General features: G+C 44.9%; 1 protein-coding gene across 3 annotated transcripts in view; it reads left to right on the top strand.

Moving 5' to 3' along the window:
* Positions 1–24,388, top strand: part of LOC116400921 (plexin-B1-like) — a 110,365-nt gene that overhangs the window by 22,221 nt on the left and 63,756 nt on the right. For 2 of the 3 annotated variants that reach the window (XM_031879029.1, XM_031879032.1), the window contains exons 2-3: positions 2,470–2,540; positions 21,630–21,760. The gene's annotated coding sequence lies outside the window, so the exon portion shown is untranslated. The remainder of the gene's footprint in view (positions 1–2,469; positions 2,541–21,629; positions 21,761–24,388) is intronic. The other variant, XM_031879030.1, reaches the window with a different exon arrangement.

Below are 24,388 nucleotides of genomic sequence, written 5' to 3'. Positions count from 1 at the left end.
CCCCCCCCCCCCCCCCCCCTTAACGTGAGAGAGTGCGCTCAGCTGTAGTTGTGTGAGTGCTCTTGCATAAGTTTTTTTTCATTTTTCGCCATTGGCTGAAGGACACGGCATCACGGCTTCCAGTCTCAGAAAGCGGAACATACCCACCACTGTCCTCAAAGTAAAGGTGCTCCAGGCTCTCTGCTATCTGTCCTCTGTTTGCTCAACCTGATGAACCATTGTGTGACACAAGTAAACCTTAATCCGTGAATAGGAACCTCACCGAGGGGAACAAACATCAGAGCAAAGACCGCAATCCTTCCTGTTCCTGTCGTGTCAATCCTATCAGCACATCAATCTCGGCCCACAATTCCTCCAAACGGCTTTCTGCACTTTCAGCTTCAAACTTGTCTTCACACGGCTCGGCCTCAGGCCTCACCCAGTCAGTCAGGGTCAAAGAGGAATCAAAATAAGAGTTAGTGAGTGTCTTGCGTCAGAGCCAGCTTCTCACCTGAGGGAATCGCCACAAAACAAGACCCAACGGCGCTCCATGTACGGCTGATGACGACTTGGGAATTGTCGCTCTTCGCGCGAAGAATAGCTCGCCTCCTCCGCCTGTAGGCAGGAGCAGCATTGTAAAATGACGACTTTACTCCACAATTGCTGTTAGTACAGACAACAACGCAAGCAAGGCTTGCCATTCGTTATCCATGTTGAAATGAATCGCTGGTCGCCCTGCCTGTTTGTTTTCTTCCGGGTACGGGTCACGTGATAGTGAGTGTGACGAATCAGGGACGGAGACGTCATGGTTGCTAAGAACCAATCCAGTAGCGAACACGGGTGTGGGCGTAATTTCTTCTAAACACATCCGTTTCCGACCGTCCACACTCAAACGCAACCCAGGAGTTTTCAAACACCTCCAACCTCGGGGGTGTTTTCAGACTCCTCCGTTTAGGGTGCTCCAAAACTCCGGCGTAGTGTGGCCGCTCAGTGTAAACGTGGCAAAAACGGAGTAATGTGGAAATGGCCTAAAACAGCCTTTTCTCTTCTTTTTTACAACCTCGAGAGAGGATTGGAAAGATTCACAAGTTTGACCAAGCTCCCTCCAAGTGAAGGCAGCATTCCTTGACAATGACTGTCCATGGAATGATTCTGCTTTACAGCTTCAGGACACCTGTGGTGAAGGACGAGCATAAAATGAGAATTTATTAGGGTTACCAAAGCCAAGAAGAACAAGCTTCACTTTTCAGAATTGGGCCCATGCAACGTGGTTGTTTGAGCTCAGAAATATGCTCTACAATAGAATTCTGGGACATTTTGTTCAACATTTTGTGTATTACATTTTGACAGACTACAGCTGCCACTTTTTATTTGAGCTACTGTTGGAACGTGGAAAAAGTTAGATCCTGTAACTATCTTGATACAACTTCAACAGGCTGAGGAAACAATCACAGCACCAGACTATCTGAGAAGTAATGGAGCAAGCTTTTTGGATATGACACAATGGAAAATTGTCTGTTTGCAACTGCTTTATGGTACGTGTCTACAGGATCCGTCATTTCCACGCTTCCCTTTCAATGTCCATGTAAGCAGCAGTGCAATGCATTCTGGTAGCCCCAGTTTGCATTTTGAGAGAAGGGCCTTTCCTCAGGCTACTTTGTGCAACTCCCAAAAATGTTTTAAACTAACCTTTGTGGATCTAAAAGGAAGACGGATACATGGCTTATTTCTCGCCTCAAATGTTTTCAGAAACACATTTTTGGTACTCATTTTCCTACTATAACAGAAAACTGTCTTTCAAACAAGCTGCCATGTTTGTCCGGTTTGAAATCAAGGAGCAGACGAGTGATTCCTTCGTTCTTTCAGGTGGCTCATCAAGCGTCCAATACTTGTTGTCTACCCCTTGCATCCAAACTCGCCCCTGTGGACACGTACCACTGCCTGTTTTATATTTTTTAACTATACACTTTGGACTCATGCTCTTCTGAATCAGACTGCTTATGACTTCAGTTAATGCCTCCAAACGGGAGGAGTGAAGGAAAGTTAATTTGTACACCTCTAGAAGACGGACTTTCCCTCTCAGAGCAAACTTTAAACCTCCATTATAACCACGTTTCTTTCACTGCTTTTTAAATTCTGATGCTTTGAGTATGTGCTATGAAAGTGTTGCAGAGAGGCCATGTGTCATGTCTACTCTTCTCGGGGGCAGCCATTAATCTTTGTTATTGTACTGAACAATAGTTGTCCTGTTTGAGAATCACAGGCCCTCACCTGCGCAGCATGAATTAAGAAGACATGACAGTTGTTGCAAATGCTCACACTGTAGAAGGGCATTTTTCAGCCGTTGACTCCCACTATCCTCATCTGTTTCCACATCATGGTTCCTCAAAGTCTGTTTGTGTTGTACTTTATGTCAGGCTTTTGCCTTTTTAGGGAAGAAAGCTGTAAAAATGCCCTCTGTGGATTTGCTAACTGCTTGTCTTCCTCCAGGTTTGGACCAATCCACATTGGAGCCATGGACCGATTGGAAATGGCAGCAAATGAGCACTAAACCTCAACAGGTAGGGCATTAAAATGTTCCCTTTTCTTCTTAACAATGCTTGTGCAACAAGTGGGAGCAGTGTAAAGGTGATTTTTCTTCTTGCACCAAAAAAACAATATGGTGGCAAGAGGGCGATCACTTTTTCAAACTAGTCCCTTCAATACGTCTGAATTACACAATGGCCCGTGGGATTGGTTTCCTCGTCCTGCGGTGTCAAGTCCACCCCCCCCCCACAACCGCATCCCGCCACACTCGGAAGCTATTTAAAGTGTCGGTGGCTGCTCCCAATTACCCCTCCCCATGCCATACCAGAAGCTCAGGCCATGCAAACGGAGGCCTCCCCACTGCGACTTTTATCTGTTTGTTTTCATATTTCCCTTCCCTCGGTCTGCCCTCCTCCCTTGTGCTCTTACTGTTTTTGCCTTAGCCAAGGATTATTGTGTTTTTCCTCCAGCTGACCTTGGTTATGTAAACTAAGGCCTGATCCCCCTTTCCTTGATACTCCTCCCTGTCCCACCGCTTTGCCTGGCTCCTATCCTCTGTGCGCTCCCACAAAGCCCAGTGTTTTGATTACATTGTGAAATTGGAGCCAGGACTATTTATTCCCAGGCCGGGATAGCGCGGAGGACCTGGTTGGAGAATAAGCCGGAGAGGGAGTAGCCAGGAAGCTTTTGTGGTTAAATCAGGCGGATGGTGTTGGTGGGGTGAACTTTTTTTTGTCTTCTCATAACCTGTCTTTGTGGGCCGTGCATCCAGCCAGCTGTTTCAAATAAGCAGAACGCCCCAGGGTCACATCTCACTGTCATTACAGGGTGGCAGATTGGCCCAGTGCTTTGAGACACCATCCAACCATCCTTCGGCTGGAGGACCAGGCTCAGGCCCTCCATTTTGGGAAGCACACCCCCTGCTAAAGTGTTTTTGAGATGCCAAATCCTCTCTCTGAGCTTTACAGCAGGAATACTGTGCAGTTAGCAGACAGCGGCTGAATAATCATATTTACAGAGGTAGCAAGGTGCAAGACTGCCATCCTGTTGAACTGAGCTCCACTAGTGCACCTCTATATTATATATTTATATATCTTGACCGTTAACCTCTATGGAAGGATGCAGGACAATACAGATTTTCTCCTTTAATTTCTCCTAAACCAGTGAACTGTTTGCCGACTCTACTGGTGTATTGGGGACCGGACTGAATCCATCCCCCAATAGGGATGCAGTGGTCCGATACATGGATTTACATTGATGACCTCGTTGAGTGGTTCCAGACAGAAGTAATCAATCCACACGAAAGGCGGTTTCTAACCATAAAATCTCTACTCATAGTTTAGAAATGACATGTTACCTCATTTACAGGGTTTAAATTGTGATAAATGAAGTGAAACAGCGAATCAGATGCCATTTTTTGACTATGATGTTTGCATGTACGGTGGCTCTGAGTGGTCAAATGGCTTTTAAAGGATGCGGAAAAACAAACCCGGTTCCAAAACTCTAATGACGCACAACGTTTCGAAGTCTGTGTGATTGAAACAATGTGAGGTCATATTTGTTTTTACATTTCAGATCAAAACTACGGACTCGGTGTTCAAAGGCCTTTAGACTGCACCATTTCTCTTGTTGACTTTTGTTTTGCTGGCACTCTTACCTTGAATTTCTGGACATGGACATATTTAGCTACTAAATTTCTCAGAGGTTATCATTGAGTCACCTCGAGTCTACATTAACTGCACTCAGCTGAGTCCTGAAAACAGGCAAACATTTGAACCATTGGCTCGCTCTACATGACCCTGGGTCACACATTTCTATTCTGTTACTTTGTTCTTCAGTTCACACACCGCTCCTCCTCCACTAGCTCAACTGTGTGTCACTTCTCTGTCTTTACCAGGCAGCAACCTCCAGTTCTGCTGTGTGAAGCCAATGTGGAAGTGTCTTAAAACTTGCATTATCTCTACTGACCAGCAGGGGGCTACTCCTCTGATTGCAAAGTAGAAGTCTGGTTGTATAGACGTCTATGAGAAAATGACTCTACTTCTCTCTTGATTTATTATCTCAGTAAACATTGTACACATGAGTTTATGGTATCAATCTCTAGTTTCAAGTCTTCTTCTATACAGCATGATGTTCATTTAGTAAATTATGGTCCATTTAGAGTCAGATAGACCATAAAGCAGGGTATGCTTTAGGGCGGGGCTACTGTGATTGACAGGTGGCTGCGGCTACAGAGACGTATACGGCGTCTCTACGTAATTTTTGGTCATACCGCCCAGCACTAACACACACACACACACACACACACACACGGTATTGTAAACACACACACATCATTTGCTTCAACAGGTCATATATTTATCCTTGTATGTCAATGCAAAACATTCAAATACACAAACCCTTAGGCTCGCCTACACACTTGTACACACACATTTCCATACTTGAGTTAGTTTAGTCCAGTTCAGTCGTCCCTGTCGATGTCATCAGTAGTGAAATATTGGCTCACTATTGTTCTCGGAACATAAAATGGTGACACACACACGTGCACACCGCCAGGCCAACCGGAGATGAGCAGCCGAGCATTAGATTACAGGGAAATGATCAGCCAGGGTAGACAGGAAACACTGCAGGGGAGTGAAGAGTGTGTTTGGACAACTGTGTGTGTGTGCTTCCTCACCACGGAGAGTATCGTACCAAAAACAAGCAGAGCATGTAATGGTGTAATTTGAAAATACATGTTTTGGTTCGCTAGAACACAAAATATGATCATTAAATATTTAGCTGCCTCTGCACACAACGTGACAGAGGTGAAGATGAGAAAATGTAGCCGCACTGAAACCAACTGTGATCTGATTTAAGAAGAGGATACGCAAAGCAGGGAGGGACTCTCACATGGATCTTCTGTTGTCTTCATCCAGGCATGATTATTCTAGTTGTATTTGCAGAGACAGAGGGCTGCTTCTCATTCAAAGTCCATAGTAAAACGCCTGAGTTTCACTTCTGACTTGTTTCGTTGAAGATTAACCCTTTTTCACATTTTCATGCATCAGTTTTTAGTGTTAACAGCACAATAACCTCACCTGAATAAAAAACAGTTTAAAACGAGAACTAGGCTTGAAATGAGAAAATACTTGATAATAAGATGAAGTAAACAGTCTGCGCCGGCTTCGCTGCTCCAGCTTTTTTGAATGTTTGCACCATAACCGGACCATCACCACACTCTAGAGATGCACGACACCGACTCAAATGCCTAGATCTGATATCAGTGGAATTTAATTCCTGTTGACCAAGTTGTTGCTGCATTTAAAAGCTTTACACTCAAATTATAATTCCTGTACATTACAAGTTGCTGGTGTAAAATGTATTATTTTAGTGATAAATAACATTCAGTAAATTTGAATCTTTATTTGTAACATGTTATTTAACAAAGTGAAAGTGAAGGGAAAGCAGTGTTTAAGCAGTGCCTGATGTTGCCTTATACATGAAATAGTGATCGCAGTCACTTCCACACAGTGACGGCACACAGTCTGCACGCTGTGCCAGCTAGCATCTGGTTACACCCAATGATTTGAGTCCTGATTGACAAGACAACATTCATACATGCAGTTCTTGATTGCAACAAAGACGTGCTAACAGCTGTTGTCATATATAGATTTGATTTGTGTGGTATGCTATGGCTCTTCAGCCTGCATCATGACCATGTGTTCCAATGAAGCAGTGGCAATGCATAGACCTCTGCTGAGAGGGATGGATAAGGGGGGGGGATTAGTGCTCTTTTAAGCGTATCAGACATCTTAACTAACATTAGGGGGTTTCATAAAGAATGTGGAGTGATACCAAATAAACCTGATTAATTGAGCCCACACTGCATTCACTGATGAACTAAAGTCCCTCTGTAACACTGCTGGTGTGTTTGGCTTGGAGGTCGGGTTTGTCACTTCCTGTTCGCTCTGCCAGGTTCACTTACTTGGTGATGTGTACAGGTACTCCTCCAGAGCCATGTGTATTGCTTTGGTGAAACGTGATCCCAAAGAGACAGGTTTCTGCTCCTTGAAGGGGTGTCTACATTGCTCCAAATGAACCGGTCCTCTCAGACGGGTGTTAAACGCTGCTGCCAGCAACCGTCAGAGTCGGAGTGCGACTCAAAGCGAGGTGAGACTTGCTGATGACGATGGTTCCTCTCTCGTAGAAGTGCAAGAGTCGGCACTTTCCCGTTGAGAAGAGGGTGTTAGTTTGGGGGAGTTATTATATATTTTCCATCATTCATTAGACTTCCAATTAGGGATGGGTATTATGATTTTATTGTTACTAGTACTCTCATTGATACTGCTTATTGGTCAGTTTCCTTATAGATACTCTTTATCTGTTGTTTTTGATTATATTGTGAGGAAAAAAGGCAATTAATTAAGAAAAGAATCAACATTGCTTTATTCTTGTATGTATACAAATAGTCTTTCTTGAGCAGCAGTACAAGAAGTTCGAAAATCAATAAAATACATTTACAGCAAAACAATGAGTGATTATTTTGATTTATTATCCTGTTCTTCTGATCAATCTCCGTATGGCATCACTAATGTTACCTGCACTGGACAAACGGTAGAAAACTGAGCATTTGTGCAGATTGATGTTCTGCTTGTTGGCTAAATGTTGTGTGTGACGGCCCGACCTCTAACAGCAGTCATGGCTGATTACCTGATGCAGAGCACCTGGTCCTGGACTTTCTCCTGCGTACGTGGAGTGATCTCTGCCAGTGGCTGCCCGTTATATTTAGGGCCCGAGCAACCGACGTCGTCGGGCCGGCGAGGCCCTATTGAAACTGTAAGGATTATTAGGGCCCGAGCAACCGACAACGTCGGGCCTGCGAAGGCCCTATTGAAATTGTAAGGTTTTTTATTAGGGCCCGAGCAACCGACAACGTCGGGCCAGCGAAGGCCCTATTGAAACTATAAGGGGTATTGTTATTATTCCGATTCTTATTTTTCCACTTTGGGCGCATGGTTGGAGTATTTGCCATACCCCAAAACTCACCAAATTTTGGGGACTTGTCAGGTCTGGTGGAACTTAGTCTGAAAAAGGATGCATTTTTCTGTGTAAAAAATGGCTCTCTAGCGCCCCCTACAAGTCGGACCGGTGACGCCCCTCAGCCAGTGTGTCCGATTGACTTGAAATTCGACACACGTGTCCGAATCCGCTAGATCTACAAAATTGTTTATGAAAAAATAAGTTGTTATAAGTTGTTATAACTCCAAGGTACATTATCCAATCCGCACAAAACTTCTTATGCATGATGCTACTTCAAGCTTGAACATACTTCAATTGAAAAAAATTCAATATCTCATAGCGCCGCCTACTGGCTAAAGGAAATATCATATTTTACACTTTTATTCATACCTCCTAGCCAGGTGACCTGATGAGTCAGAAATTTGGTAAGTAGAGCCTTAAGACATTGATGATGCATGATCATGAATATTGTGAGTTTTCGTTGAACGCTGTTGCCGTGGTGACGCATCGTATCCATGAAAAAGCTGATGGTTTAGTGAGTTGGGATCCTCAAAAACTCATGTAACTTTGTACATGTGTCATAGGTCATAAGAAGACATGGTGTATATGATTTTTTTTAATCGTCCGTTTTAAATTGCCTCTATAGCGCCCCCTACAATATTTCAAAACAGCAGCCCCAGCGCTACGTTTGAGCTACATGTATAAAACTTGATAGGCACATGTATCCTCTGGAGACTTAAATATAAATCTCTTGGGACCATGCTCTAAACCCTACCGGAAGTCGTCTAGTTTCATTTATGTGTCGTTTTTCAATCAATTTTGGCCTATTTCTAGTCGCTATACTTTAACGGACTCCTCCTCGGGACTTCCTCAGGTCCACTTTAAATTTTGTAAGTAAAATGTCAATACCGTTGTGATTAAAAGTTATCAAAAGCTTTACGTTTGACGGAATGGTTTTGCCGTAGCGGGCGGCTACTTTACGTGATTCCCCATGAAAAAAGCTGATGTAACTCAGCTGGACTTGTTCCAAACAGTCCCAAACTTCACATGCTTGATAACACGCATGGCCTGAGGATGTCTACAAGCTCATTTTCACTTATACTCACAGCACCTCCTGCTAGCGAAAGGAAATCTGGATTTTGTGACAAACGCCTCCGATTTACATGACTTTTACACAATGTGGTTTACATTTGACACAGAGCAACATAATGCATGTTTGCACGCGTTCTGTAGCGCCAGGCAGCGGATACAGGAAGCATCGGACTATTTGCAAAGCATCATTTCCAGCATCAGGCGGTCCACGCGGGATTAAAAACATCTCGCTCGCGGACGCGCCGTCCGACGGTCGCGGACGTTCTCGGACGCGCAGGCCGGAGTCCAGCCGGCGCCCCCGACGCGCTGCAGATTGCGAGGGCCCGTTCATCGCTGCTCGCAGCTTTAATTCTGCTTTTTATTTTTGTGGGGATGGAGCTTGTAGGGGTACTTGCCATCCATGAAAACTCACCAATTTTGCACACCTGTCAGGTCTGGTGTAGAAACTCTGCTGCCAAAATTAGCATATTTGTGTGTAAAAAAATGTCTCTCTAGCGCCCCCTACATCTTGGACCTGCGGAAACCCTCGGCCAGTTTGTCCGATTGACTTGAAATTTGACACACATGTCCACTTGAGCTAGATCTACAAAAAAGCCAATCAGACCCCTAAGCTCCGCCGAGTTAGATTTTCCGCCATTTTGAATTGAGTGAAAAACACATTTTTGCAAGCTCCTCCTACATGCTGGGTCCGATTGCTACCAAATCTGCGGTGGATCATTATTGGATCTAGATCATCAAAAGTTATCAAAAGCTTTTTGATAACTCTTAGCGTTTACAAGATATGGACCAATAAACTTCTTAGAGGCGTGGCTTAATATCAATACACATAACTTCTCAACCGTTTGTCCTAAAATTACAAAATTTGCAGCATATGTGCACATCGCATCCTGTAACATACCCTGAGAATTGTTTTGCATTCAACCACTAGGGGGCGCTACAGTAAACCCGCGAAGTTGTGCTTTTTGTCACTTTTTGCCGATTTTAGCCTTCGTACTCTCACGTACTCCTCCTAGAGATTTTAAGCGATCAACTTCTACTTTGGCCAGGATGCTCTTAAGACCTTTGTAATTAAAAGTTATCAAAATGGAGAGTTTTCATTGAAGAACCTTGATGTGGCGTGGCGGCCATTTTGCCTCATTGTTTATGAAAAAATAAGTTGTTATAACTCCAAGGTACATTATCCAATCCGCATAAAACTTCTTATGCATGATGCTACTTCAAGCTTGAACATACTTCAATTGAAAACATTTCAATAACTCATAGCGCCGCCTACTGGCTAAAGGAAATGTCATATTTTATACTTTTCTTTAGTCCTCCTAGCCAGGTGACCTGATGAGTGTCAAATTTGGTAAGGATAGCCTTAAGACATTGATGATGCATGCATTATCATGAATATTGTGCATTTTCGTACAACGCTGTTGCCGTGGCGACGCATCGTTCGCCATGAAAAAGGAAGCTGATGGTTTAGTGACTTGGGATGCTCAAACTCATGCAAATTTGTATATGTGTCAAAGGTCATTGGAAGAAATATTTTCTATGATTTTTTTTTTTTTTTTAATCGTCCGTTTTAGATTGCCTCTATAGCGCCCCCTACAATATTTCAAAAGAGTAGCCCCAGCGCTACGTTTGAGCTACATGTATGAATCTTGGTAGGCACATGTATCATATGGAGACTTAAATATAAGTCTCTTGGGACCATGCTCTAAACCCTACCGGAAGTCGGCAATCTTCATTTTTATGTAATTTATCCATAGGATTTGGCTTATTTCTTGTCGCTATACTTTAACGAACTCCTCCTAGGGACTTCATCAGATCCACTTTAAATTTTGTCAGTACAATCTCAAGACCGTTGTGATTAAAAGTTATCAAAAGATTTACGTTTGACGGAATGGTTTAGCCGTAGCGGGCGGCTACTTTACGTGATTCCCCATGAAAAAAGCTGATGTAACTCAGCTGGACTTGTTCCAAACAGTCTCAAACTTCACATGCTTGATAACACTCATGGCCTGAGGATGTCTACAAGCTAATTTCCCCTAATACTCACAGGGCCACCTGCTGGCGAAAGGAAATCTGGATTTTGTGATAAACACCTCCGATTTACATGACTTTTACACAATGTGGTTTACATTTGACACAGAGCTACATGATGCATGTTTTCACGCGTTCTGTAGCGCCAGACAGAGGATACAGGACGCATCGGACTATTTGCAAAGCATCATTTCCAGCATCAGGCGGTCCACGCGGGATTAAAAACGTCTCGCTCGCGGACGCGCCGTCCGACGGTCGCGGACGTTCTCGGGCGCACAGGCCGGAGTCCCGTCGGCACCCCCGACGCGCTGCAGATTGCGAGGGCCCGTTCATCGCTGCTCGCAGCTTTAATTTGATTTGGTCTTCTTTGGTTTCGCTGAGAACACCCCACACTTCATCACACAGGCATCCATGTTCACATTACTGATGTTATCGACTGACACACTTCACAAAGGTACCTACTTCTTTATTTAATTAAAATAAATACTTTACTTTAACACCATCCCTTGTGTCTCGTCCGTATTTGTCAAGGCCTAGGAGCCGGGTTATGACATATGATAAAATGCTGCTGCTTCCTCCCTTACTTGTGAGGGTTTTACTGCATTTGATAAGGGCGTTCTCAGCATCTCCTGGAGTAAAATGTAGCCACACTGGATCTTCTCTCTGCCATGATGTGAGTCTCGCGCTGTATTGAGCCGGAGACAGAGAGAGGTTTGAGACGAGGACATCTAACTTCAGAACTTCTAAATTACCGATAGCAGAACCGCTAAACCTGGACCTTACCGATACTCTGGGTTTTAATAGTTTAGAACCGGTTCCTGTGTAGAACCGGTTCCTGGGGCATGCCTACTTCCAGTCGTTCCATCATCTGCTGTTGGCGGGCAATTAAAGCTTTGCTCAGTTTGTTGTGTCAAACCAGATCGTAGAGGTTTACATCTTTTTCTGAAACTGAAGTATTCATTGTAATTATGAAAATGTCCTATTTATTATAAACGACATGAAAAGATGATTCAATCCTCATTACGTCCATTAAAGCCAAGTCCCATGTTGTGAAACTTTGCTGCCGGTTGTTAACATCACTGGTCCTCACCGCTTTGTGGATTAATGAATGCTGCTCTCCAGGCTCCCAGTGGAACATGTGGACAGGGTGTGGTGCGACTCATACAAACTGCTCTGTACATGGCAGAGTGGTGCTGCTGAACCAGACCGGTTCCCTCTGAGGTTAAATAATATGAAACGGGTTCATTCACATCATAAAAACGGTTGACCCTTAGTCCTGTTCCGTGGTCCTTCTGATGAAAGAAAACATGGTGCCAGTAAGAAGCATGGGAGGATTAACAAGTGGACATTCTGTTTACCCCCTTGAGGAGGTGATCGAAACCAACCGACCCCCCCAGATGTGACCAAATGGGACGTAATGACGTTTGTAATCAGTAATTTAGTGGCTTTAAGTCTGTCGGCAGTGCATCCATTATCACTTGGTGTGTGTTGTTGTTGTGGGTGTGCCAGAAGGATGTGGTCCTCTCTGAAGTGGCTGCTAATCATAAATCCGTTCTCCAGAGGACTGTAAATCACTGACGGGCATTTGTTCCACGGGACTAAATGTTCCAGACGACAAAGAGGAGTCCGGCTCCAGCTCAGCCACACATCACCAGCGCAGGTGTCTTGTTGGAGAAACTCACCGACGGCCACCTACAGACCTCTTCACACCGGGGCTTTTTTTTCTTCTTTTGGTGCAATTCATTTTGTCTACCTCTTTTCAAAAAGTTTTTGCACCATGAATAAAGGCATTAACCTATCACGTTGTGTGAAACGGACATATTCAAGACGTACGCTACAGTGTACAACAACCAACACCACTGTAGTCCCAATCAAGACAGCAGACTTTATCACTCCTTTCAACTGTGACAAAGGCAGCACAGACCAGATCCATTCCTGCTTACCTTTCACAATAAAAGCCCCAGACATATACACTGTGTAACTTAAATTCACTTCAGCATTTGACTAAAAGGAAACTAAATAATAGAAATAGGCTACATTCTTTTATGCATACGTACCAGAGCCAGATGATGCATCTTTTCTTGGCTGCCAGTTCATTGTCTGGGTTAGGTTCTGTGGAAACCCTCAAGATGGAGAGAAGGTGTGCATCAGTGAGAATCCTGTGTGTGTTTTTGTTCATCTTCATCACAGAGAAAAGCTGCTCACACAGGAATGTGCTTCCAAACATGCAGAGCATTTGAGCAGCATATAGTTGAGGCATCATTTCGGGGATGAGGGAGAGTCATAGTTTGCCTTGAGTGTCATTACTAAAAGGAAACTAAATAATATATCTTACAGTACCGTAAGCCAGTGTTTTTCAACCTTTTCTGAGCTGCGGCACATTTTTTACATTATAAAAATCTCGCGGCACACCAACAACCAAAAAAGACCTTTCAGCATAATACAGCATATATGCCATGGTGTCAAACTCAATCCCAGGGAGGGCCAAAATTAAAAATTGGGACTACGTTGAGGGCCAAATAGTCACCATTTAATAAACAGGATAGAAAGGATATTGGACAAAGTGCAAAAAGAAATAGGCTACATTCTTTTATGCATACGTACCAGAGCCAGATGATGCATCTTTTCTTGGCTGCCAGTTCATTGTCTGGGTTAGGTTCTGTGGAAACCCTCAAGATGGAGAGAAGGTGTGCATCAGTGAGAATCCTGTGTGTGTTTTTGTTCATCTTCATCACAGAAAAGCTGCTCACACAGGAATGTGCTTCCAAACATGCAGAGCATTTGAGCAGCATATAGTTGAGGCATCATTTCGGGGATGAGGGAGAGTCAGTTTGCCTTGAGTGTCATTACACCGGAGGTCTATCAGCTCCATTTGGATGTGCACAGTGTGCTCTTTCAACTGCAAACGGATTGCCGAGCAGTTCAAATTTAAATTTCTGAGCTGCAAAGTCGGCAAAAAAAAGTGCACCCAGTTATCAGCAAAATGCGCAGTCGGGAACACAGCGGTGGAGACACGGTTTGGAAACACGGACAGTGACCCAAGTTTCCTTTCTACATCGGAGTCTCCCACAGGCGCAGCTTGGCTTGGAAAGCTCTCACTGCGTCTGTGATCACACATCCCTGAAGCTGGAGGTTTAGCGCAGTTATGTTGCACAAAAAAGCCAGCTCACATGGCCACTTTTTGTCCCGGAACTCTGTGGTGTGGCGGGCCAGTTATGATAAACATATGATATTTTCTCACGGGCCAGATATAATTGTACCGAGGGCTGCATATATGCTGACAATTTAATGACAAGTCTCTACATGTGTTGATCCTTACTAGGCTTTTCATCTGGGTTATTTTGTCCAGGGCCCAGTTCAGAGTCTGCATTTTTCCTTTTCAAATATTTCTCCATCGCTGTTCGTCTTGTCACCTCAACCTCTCCCGCGTGTCATTTCATTCTACTGTCCTAAATTATCATTATTGCTCTAGCTACTGCCACCCACTGGCATGGAAGAGTATTTATTACTTAGTCAGCCACTATGTTGCAGCTCAGACGCTCAACAATGGCAAAGTATTTCCAACAACTAAATAATATTTTATTGGACATTTTTCCACGGCACACCTGACGATCTCTCATGGCACACTGGTATGCCGCGACACAGCGGTTGAAAATCACTGCCTTAAGCTATGCAACAGTTCAGACAGACAGCCAGATGCTGTTCTGGGTCAATAGGATCCTGGTCCTCTACCTGCATGAACCGAGTCAAACCTTTTGTTGAAAAAGTGCTGCAACTTTTGCAAATTCACATCCTTGCCGGTATGACTAGTTTTGATGTGAAATAATCACAGCTGAGTATTTTGCATTTTTGTGTCATCTATATGTCACGCCGCGGGTGTGTAGGCCCTTTCCGTTTCCTTCTTCCGTTCAAGTAAACCTTTGTTCCTCCTCTGTCTGTCCGACAGGACATGAAAGCGTTAAACAAACCAGTGATATAACACCGAGCACGATCAAACTGCGCTCATCTCCTCGGCTTCAGCCAGACAAGGTGACTTTCCTGGAGCGAGGCAGCGAGCAAAACAACATAATCAAATCATGTCATTTAGTCGTCCTCTCTTCTATTTCTTTACTTTTTTTGTTTTTTCTTCCACGAACGAGTCAGAGCAATGCAGAGTAGAGGCCACTCGCTCATTTCACTGATTGTGTCCCTTTTTTTTTTTTTTGGAAATATAAAGTCACCTCCAGTCCACTTTGGCATCCCGGACGAGCAGAGCAGGGTGCAGAATCTCAATCACTGCTTGACCATTTCACTCACTCACTCAGGCTTTTCAGCAGCCTTAAGCTTCTTTTTCCATTTGGTTCCATATGCCCCTTCCTAATGCCCCCTCCCCTCCTCCCTCCTTGAAGATGCTCCAGACCTTCAGGATTTTTAGACCCAGCAGGGTTGAGTGCTTTTTCTGGGTGGTGAACTGCTTTTTGATGTTGGAATTCTGCGCTGTCAAAAGTGGGGGAGGCTGTGAAAAGGTGAAAGAAAAAGTGGGTCAGCTGCGGTTTTCCCTTCCGTATTCCTATGAAAGGAAAACGCTGAAACAAGGTTTGGCTTGGAAGGCCTTCAGCCTTTGTTGAGATCTTTAACACACCCAGACTACAAAGAACTTTGTCTTTAATCTTTTGTGTGATCCCATACCCAAATTAGGGGATGCAAATTTGTCCAAACCCCTGAGAAAAAAAACAAAGACTACAAAAGCAACAGAAGCAGTGCTGCATGAAATGTGAGTCTTCATTTTGGATTCAGCCCTAATTAGGGAGTCTCAGCTGGGACGTGGCCTCTGCTTTTTGCTATTCAAATGTATTAAAATGAGAGGATATGCAATTTTCATGCTCTGCTGTGGTTATGTTGTTCAGTTTTGATTATTTACTTGTTCGTTGCTGAGGTTTTGGCTTAGCAGCTGTGTGAAATTCAGTGCTTTATCATCTCTTACAAGATTGAACAAAATGTTCATAATACCCAGAACAATGAAGTGTGCTGTCTCTGTTTCTAATTAAGACAGTTTGCTAGATTTCCAAACGATGAGTCTTTCCAGACACGTCTTAACCATGGCGAGCATCTTCATTTCATCTTCTCCTCCACCTTGTCCCGTACCCTCTCCCCTCTCATTTAACCACCTCTGTTCTCCCCTCCATTCATCCAACACGGACTGAATTAATGGACCGTCTGAGAAAGAGCAAAGACTCAGAGAGACGGAAAGCCAAATTAGAGAGGCAAAGCTGGACAGTACAGGGGGGGGGGGGCACTGAGATGAAGAGAGAGAATAGGTTGAAAGAGACAATGGACAGATCAGGGATGGAGGCCAGATTATACCCAGAGGGTTACAGTTAAACACATGAGTCTGATCAATAAGATGTGGTCGCCCCGAGGGAGCAGGCCTGACCCCCGACACACACACACACACACACACACACACACACACACCTCAGGGGATGAAAGGACAATACACACCCCATTTTTCACCCTCCCCCCTCCTCATCCCCTACACATTTACACTGAGACACCATCACTGGTCTCTGGAGGGTGAGGAGGCTGACAAATTGGAACCTGTCCTCACTGTTTCTTTTTGCTTTAAACCACCGACCAATTTACCCTTTGCTAAGCCCCGCCCCCTGCTGCTACGCCCTCAGAGCTATGTTACAGCCCACACTGTCACTAACTGCTCTCTCTGATTAAATATGATCTCATTTTTGGAAAAGGGAACAAGCTATTTCAGAGGGACAGAGCAGACAGAAGGGTTTGATATACTGTATATCCAGGATGTTAAAAGTGAACCACACATCACCTGCTGATGGAGACAGAAGACAATGAAATGAAGGAAGAGTGTTCCTGTAAAGCGGGGTAGGTCTTCATTCACTGTCACAATCATTTAAAAAGCTAAAGCAGCATGTGTATACATTCAGTATACCTTCAGTAGCTAGCATAGCATATGAGTGCTAATGCTAGTTAAAGATGCGCTACTTACTCTGCTAATGTTAAATCCACGAGGTTTAGGTAGGAACATGACGTCTTCTTCCAACCTCTCTGGGTAATGAGTATCCCAGTTATACAATGTTAAACCATGACGAGCTCCAAATCCACTACCAGCCTGAACATGAAGAACATATGGGACCATTGCATGAGAGTCTCCATAGAGACCATGCCAACGTAAAGATCGTTGAAAATCACAGGAGAACAGGCTGGACAATGTCACGGCCTGAAGGAAGCTAATTAACAATGCAGCTTGGTCGTGGAGTGGCTCCTCTTGAGTCGTAGAAGAGCTTTGATCGCCGCTGCAGAGCTGGGAGAGCCGGCCCCGACCAGACCTGCTGCTGTGAGGGAGAATTAATGAAGACATTCGGGAATTGAAGCAACACTGCTGTGTGTGACTCTGTTTGTGCCAACATGTCGATTAGATTTGTTTGTTTGTGTGTGTGTTAGAGTGTGTAATTACCGGTCTCTAATTTACTGCCTGCCTGGGCATCTGTTACCTGACTCCTTTAAAGCCAACAGATCCAAAGGAGTGGCGACCAGCAGCCTGTGAAACCAAACACGCTTAGTATCCTCATCTGCTGTTTACTAGCGGTGCAAACACATCCGACACCGGAGCTACACATAGCCTCGGTGTACACAAAGTGTCGAACAAATGGATTGGAGATTAAAGTTGTGAATTTACTGTGTAATGTGTAATTACTTGCTGGTGAGCAGCATCAGTCATGGTGAGACACAGAGCTGCTGTGAGTCTGGCTCTATCGGAGCCGGCCAGCAGGGAGGACAGAGTAATGACTAGTATTTAGGCTGCTGTCAGGCAACTGTGCTGATAACAGTGTGTGGGAGAGACTGTGGAAATAGACTGTCAATCCTTCAGTGTGACTCCCATAACCAGCACCCCGAACACACACACACACACAGACGTCGACCAAATGGGGTAAGATAAAGTACGGGGGAGTTGTTGTGGAGCTTTAAGCAGGCAATCCAGATATGTTCTGCCCCTTGGGGGTTTTGAACAAAGAAGTAGTAAACAGTTTTTTTTCTCTTCTGTGGTGGGGGACTGAACCACATCAACACGATGAAGTGCTACTGTGAGAGGTCAGTTCCTCCCTTTAATTAGGTCTTCAGAAATCTCTTTATTGCAGAGATGTGATGCAGACTGGAGCTCTCCACTGGTCCAGTCGGGTCCTAGTAACCCAGACCCGTCTGATCAAGTCTGGTTGTGTTGCACTCTGCTGCTGATCACGTCGTCCTCGTCCTCTCAGGAAAATGTGTTTTTGACGCGAGACAGAGTTCGAACTCCCCTTTCCGTTCGTTCTATACATCGTTACCAGTATTGTTGTTGGGTCTGTTCAGATCAACTGCTTTTTGCATCTGGTCTCATAATGCTCCCCTTTCAGACGCATGTGGTTTTCACACAGGTTTCCTGCAGGTCTGTTCTGTATTGAATCATGAAGACCTCTGATGCAGAGCACATGGCAGAGCCATTAGCAAACCCTTCAACACAACCTAAGAGATGCTGTTTAACAGTCTTTCCCACAGGATTTTGGGTGGACCTCAGACCCTGTAGAGGGGTCAGGGGGCATTCTCTCACGGAAGAAACTTTCAATCTGGTGCACTTCAGGAGCAAAATGAAGAGGGCTAAATCAAGAACTGTGTGCTCTTGTAAACGATTGAATCATAAAAGTCATTGGTGGTATTGATATGAATGATGACGACAGCAAAAAACACCCAAAGCATGGTGAACGAGACGGGGTCAGTGTTTCAAGACAGAGCTGGTGGGTTGCTGACTTTGCCACAGACCCCCGATGCACCTAAGACAGTCGTGCCGGTAGCAGGAGGTCCCGTCCCTCCACGCGGCCACCGTCACCTCGGGCCTTTCCAAGCCGACCTGGAGCCCTTCACACCGGAGGAAAGGGGCGAGGGGCCAACCATCGTGGGGGAGAGGTTCCTTTGAAGGGACCCCCCCCACACACACACACACACACACACACACACTGGCGAGTGGCCGTACCCGATCCGTTGAGTTGAATCCAAGTGTGTAGGGTTGTATTGGGTGTCTTGTATGTTTTTTGTGGTATATCTCTGTATTATGTCTTTTCCTTTTACTGTGTTCTTGTCTTGTCCTTGTTGACCTGCCAAGGGACCGCATCTAATGGAGACATTTATGTTTAAACTGTACATGGTCCCTTTTAAATAAATTAAATAAATAAATAAATCCCTACTTGACCCCCCCCACCCCAAGTGTAAATATATTTTAGGTTCCCTATGAAACTGGTGGGCTGAATGTTAGAAGCAGGGGTTTGTTAAGCGTTGCTATGTACCCACATTTCAGCAGTGAAATTGGTTCCCAGAATGTTGTTGAAACCGTTTAAGACTGATGAACAAAACTATAGGAATATGTTGTTTTAAAAAAAAAATCCTGTCAGGAAAGTTAACTTAACTCTTCCACAAACAGTTTTCCTTTTTGGTCCCTGGTTGATGAGGCCGCAAATATGCGCTCTAGTGGTGACGCCCCTCCGGAGGCAGCTGGTAACTCCTGTCCCAGGTCATGGGAGGGCAGTAGCTGGTAGAATGACTTTCCTGAATACAACACAGTAAGAATCCAGTACAGAAATAACGTTATTTAAATCAATATTGAGACGGCAAGAATATGATTGAGAGCCGTTATCAGGGCCCGTTATGGACTGTGTCATAAAATTTGACTTTAAGGGAGCAGACACACACTCCCACTGCAGACGAGAGCAAACAGAGATGTGTTCGTGCATAGTCCATGGCACAGTCAGGGTGTGGTTGTTTGGTGGCTGGAGATCTATTGTTGTCCGATTGTGTGTTTGTAGGTCACACACACATCTGCCTAGTTATAATCCTTGTACAACCTGCAAGAGTGAAGGTGTACACTCTAACCCTGCATGGGTAGAAGAAGGCTATGTTACAAATCAGTTTTACTACATTAAGGGTCAAACACTCGTTTCCCCTCAGTTTGGTTCTTCTCACACTCAGCAGGGTGGCTGTAAGTCCTTATCATACAGGAGAGCAGCGTTGATGCTTTGTTCTATCCAGTTTCTTGGTAAAACAAGCATAGATTTAAAAAAAGTCGCCCTCCACAAAGCCGCTAACCCCTGACCTCAAACATCTGCTCTGTGTGGTTTATTACGCCGCTGGACACGCTGTGACTGAGACCCGAGCAGGAAGTGAATACGGGGGCCTGCGTCATCGCTTTCACAGGGCTCCGTTTTCTGCCCGTCCAGACATAAATGCAAACCCGGGGGTTTTCAAACGAAAGGGCAGAAGTTGTGCGTTTTTTTTAAAACAAAAACCTAGTAGTGTGGTTGTAGCTTTAGTGGGCAACACACACACTGATGGGGGCTGGGACGGTACCTATTGTGTTTTTAATGTAGCTCTTCATCCCTTGTACTGGAACAGAAGAGGTGCTCACATAGTACCAACACACAAGCAAACACACACCTTTTTTTCCCCCAGCCTCCCTTGCACTGCCACCGAGGGGGGAGGGGGGGGAGTGGATGCAGAATGGGACCACTGGTGCGTTTTGATTGCACCTCGACGGTTGGGATGAATCATAAATCAAACCGGTGAGCTGTCTCTGCTCCCAATCATCCCCCACATGCATCCTCTTGTATTACATTTGGTTTGGTCTGGTCGCACTGGGAGTTGAATGGGAGCGTCCTTACATGCAGATGGAGGGGGTGAGGTACACCAACAGCCCCTCCAGGTTTAGCTCCATGAGACGGGCACGTTGTGGATTTTTCTCTCCGAGTGGAGAGGGAGTGCTGTGGCTTTTACCTCCTGGGGCTGGGAGGAGGTGGCCTGTCATACCTAGGGTTGGGTACCGAAAAGCGGTACCCAACCCCTTCTTCTTTGAGGTGTAGTGGCGGTTGGCAAATGATGAATTGGCGCATTACCGCCACCAACTGGTAAAATAAAATAAGTCATGAGATGTGTCGTATTTTGCCAGAGAAGGAAAATATGCTCATATTTCTGCAAAATAATTGCTGAAGTTTGAAAACCCAAACGATACCCATCCCTAGTCATAACACTGAGGTGTGTGTGTGTGTGTGTGTGTGTGTGAGAGAGGTTGTGACACACACAGCTTATCAGTGCCCGGGCAGCTGTGTACCTGACACTGTAATCTCATTGATCCCATTACCAGCAATGGTGTTCCTATGCTGGTGTCAGAGGGGCAGCTGGATGTGGTGCTAGGTGTTGGAAGGGTAGCCGTTCACTTCACTACGTAGAAGTTTTAAAGGAACACCACAACATTTTGGGAAACAAGTGGTTTGTTGACATTGACTAATGTTGACGTCAGTGTTGTCTTTGTGCGTCTAGTAACTATTTCTATCCAGTTAAGACGAGACTGGCCAACCTGCTTCCATCCCAGGTGAAACGGTGTAGCCGTGTTTCCATTCACGTGTTTTGCCGAATAGGTTCTGACATAGCGAACATTCAACCCACATGACTAATCAGCTGTTTCTGCTGACCGAGTGTAATAATATTTGGTAGTTGGTCCTGTGGGTAACATACAATCAGTTGCCAGTTTATTTGGTACACAAAGCTCAAACTAATGTAGTGTAGTCCAACAGCTCTGCAATAAGAAAACTCAGAAAACAGTTAGAATGTTCAGTTTTAGTTGAAAGTGTTTTTGTTTCTGTTAGCCCACCTTATTTGATACAAACGGGTAAACTGGTGAATTTTAAATTGCGCTGGCACGAAAAACATACAAAAGTGTTATTTACAAATTTGCACTTGCATTATTATCCTATAATATATCAGTGACATGCAATGGTCTAAAATGACAATAATATTGTTTATCACAATTATTTCTGTGAAACAATATGGGATCTGTAGATGCTTTTTCATGGATAAATAGACGGGACACATTTTTTACAGTGTGCCAGTCTCTATCCTCATTCACGCTGTCTTAAGGGTTTCCACCTGTGTTCTAGTTGTGACACTGATGAGGGAAATGTTTTGTCTCTTCTCAGCAAAAGGTCCCCTGTCTCCATTGAGCACCACGTCTCCTGCCATCGTGGCTCAAACCTGGGAACTCCACATCTAGTCTATCTGTGTCCAGGGACTAACCTCATCCCATCAGCGGTGGAACACACTGGATCTGGTCAGATTTGTTTTCTTCAGCTCTTTTTTAATCAAATACTGAAATGTTTGGGGGGGAAATAGCTGGACTGTGTGCTGTTGTTGATGTACCTGCGGTCCTGCCTCCTGGCTGGATGAAAGCAGAGTGCTGGCTGCTGCCTGCCTCCCAAGGTCAGGTCACTCAGACCCGGTTTGGATGTGAATGATGCTCTGGGTGAGCTCAGAGCAGAGGCGCTCTTATCTGTGTGTGTGTGTGTGTGTGTGTGTGTGTGTGTAGGTTGGTGACCCTTGTGCTGTCTGGGGCACAATGATGAATGAGACTGTTAGTGGAGGTGTGAGACTTGACTGCGGATTTCTTTACTATCCAACAAATGTACACACACACACATAACACGACTCCTGCACAAAGTATTATTTACAGCCAACACATGACTGTTTTCTTCCATTTCTTCCCCACTGTGTGTGGGACTGGGTATTGTTTGAAAGGTTTTGGATGCAGATGCTAGAGTGATGCACAGGTTTTGATCCCTTCCTCAAGTATTGCTGAGTATTTACATATTTTCCCTTTCTTTGATAAGCAAAACATCTCTGCATGCTATTCATACCACGTCTTATAGAGGATTTGCCAAATCAATGCTGCATGTGCAACATTGCACAGTATATACCCATGATGCACAGCAGAGGTTGTAAAATCGTGGAATGAAATAGCACTGGCTGGGATGATTTCACAGCTGACTTAGTTCACAGTTTAACTGCCTGCTGTTTTAAATTGCATTTATTTTTTTAAGCCAGTTTACAGGATACTGTGCCATATATATGTTTTATTTTTTGTATTATATTTTTTGCATACAGAACAGAACGTAGTTATGTGGATTATTTACCTGTCGACATAAATCAAACATATAATAAAAAGCCGTTTTCTGCATGTCAGATTTTTCAGTTGTCCGATACATTCAGAGCTCAGGAGTTACCAAATCTTGTGTTGAGACTATTTAAAGTTACCAGAGTAACTTTAAACTGTTATGAAACAGTCTCAATTTACTCTGATTACTAATATACCCTGCATCAGTAAACGAGACCATCAGAGCAAAGATTGGCTACTTCTATATCGCTTTTCTTAATGCTTGTCATCGGTGCCACCGTGTCGGATTCTTGTGAAATCATGCAGGTTCAGCAGAAACTCCTTCAGCTCAGACTCCAGCGGGGCCTCCAGCAGAGACCAGTCCGTCACGGACAGACCCAGATCCGGCCTCGGCGGCTCCTCACGGTCCCCGCTGGGAGCCAACACCAACACAAAATGGAAGTTCCTCGTAGAAGCAGTTTTGCACAAAGAAAATGACACAGCTCCACTGTGTGCTTCTCGGAGGAACTAAAGTCATGCCCTTTCCCTATTGTCTAGTGTTAGAGAAATAATTTAAACCCCATTCCTTCTGGTTCCCCTTTAAAGGCGAGCTGCGTCGTTCAGATTTAACTGTATATTCCCAGTTGGAGGTGAGGCAGGAGCTAAGAGGGAAATGTTCCCTCTGTGAGTACTTAAATTTGAATACCGAGAGCTTCAGAGATGCTGCACTATTTATGGTGCGGGAGTAAAGAAAAGAGCACGGGGGTCGGGGGTGTTCCTGCATCAGTACTGCCAGCACTCCAGACAGAGCAGGGTGAGAAATGGAGTAAAGAGGGGTGAGTCAGTAATACAGTGGCAGCAGTAAGCCATGGGCCTGGCTGAAGGTGTAGGAAAAAGTAAGGGAAGATGTTCTTATTTTAAGCTTTCATTTTGTGTTGATTAGGCCTGTGAACAGAAATGGTAGTGTTTGAGTCCCTTTTAGAAAACCTCATTTTACTGCAGCGGGGTCTGACAGTCTGCCCCGCTCTGGTTCTGCCATGCCTCGACAGAGAAGCTGGATCTGGGTCTGTCCACGGCTGGCTGGTCGCTGCCGGAGGAGTGTTAACTGGGAGCAGGAGAGGTGCCAGTTCACCTCTTGGGCACTGCTGCGGTGCCTTTAAGCAAGGCACCAAACCCCTAATGCCTGGTATCACTCTGACATCTCCCCAGTTCTCCAACAGTTAATGCATGTCTCTAGCCTCTGTGTGTGTATTTTGGGCCAATATACAGTAAGTGTAGAATGAAATTTCCCTGAGGGGATCAATAAAGTTCTTCTCTTTGCATTCACACCACACGAGGACGAGACCCCTCCGTTTGCAAGAGGTCTCAGTCCGGCTGTTTGTCTGTCAAATGGGCTGACACATGTGACTTCACCATAGAGGTTAGGTGTCAGTTGGAACGTAAACGGCATTTATGCAACTTCGACTCAGACATATTCCGTATTCCTTTTTAATTTCTATGACGTTCCTCTGGGTGTCAGTTCTATCCAACCAGCATGCTTTGCTCCAGCCGGCGGCGGCTGCACGCGGGCATGCTCACCAAGGGTGGCCCAAAACCTCGATGGCAAGTCCACCTTCAGGGTGGTCCGCTGTGGCAGAGCAGGTTTGTTGTGAGAGATTACTCGCAGCTTCAGACAGCGTCGCCATTCTCAGCCTCATCGCCCTGAAAGGTAACTCGCTGCAGTTATCATGGTGTTACATTAGGTCATGTGACACATTGTGGCCTTCACACACACACACACAGTCTACCCCCCCCCCGAAGACCGCCCCG

The sequence above is a fragment of the Anarrhichthys ocellatus genome, unplaced genomic scaffold, assembly GCF_004355925.1.
Source record: "Anarrhichthys ocellatus isolate YVR2014 unplaced genomic scaffold, GSC_Weel_1.0 scaffold218, whole genome shotgun sequence".
NCBI classification, from domain to species: Eukaryota; Metazoa; Chordata; class Actinopteri; order Perciformes; family Anarhichadidae; genus Anarrhichthys; species Anarrhichthys ocellatus.
Note: the sequence above shows the minus strand (reverse complement) of the source record. Positions and strands in the feature narration are given on the sequence as shown.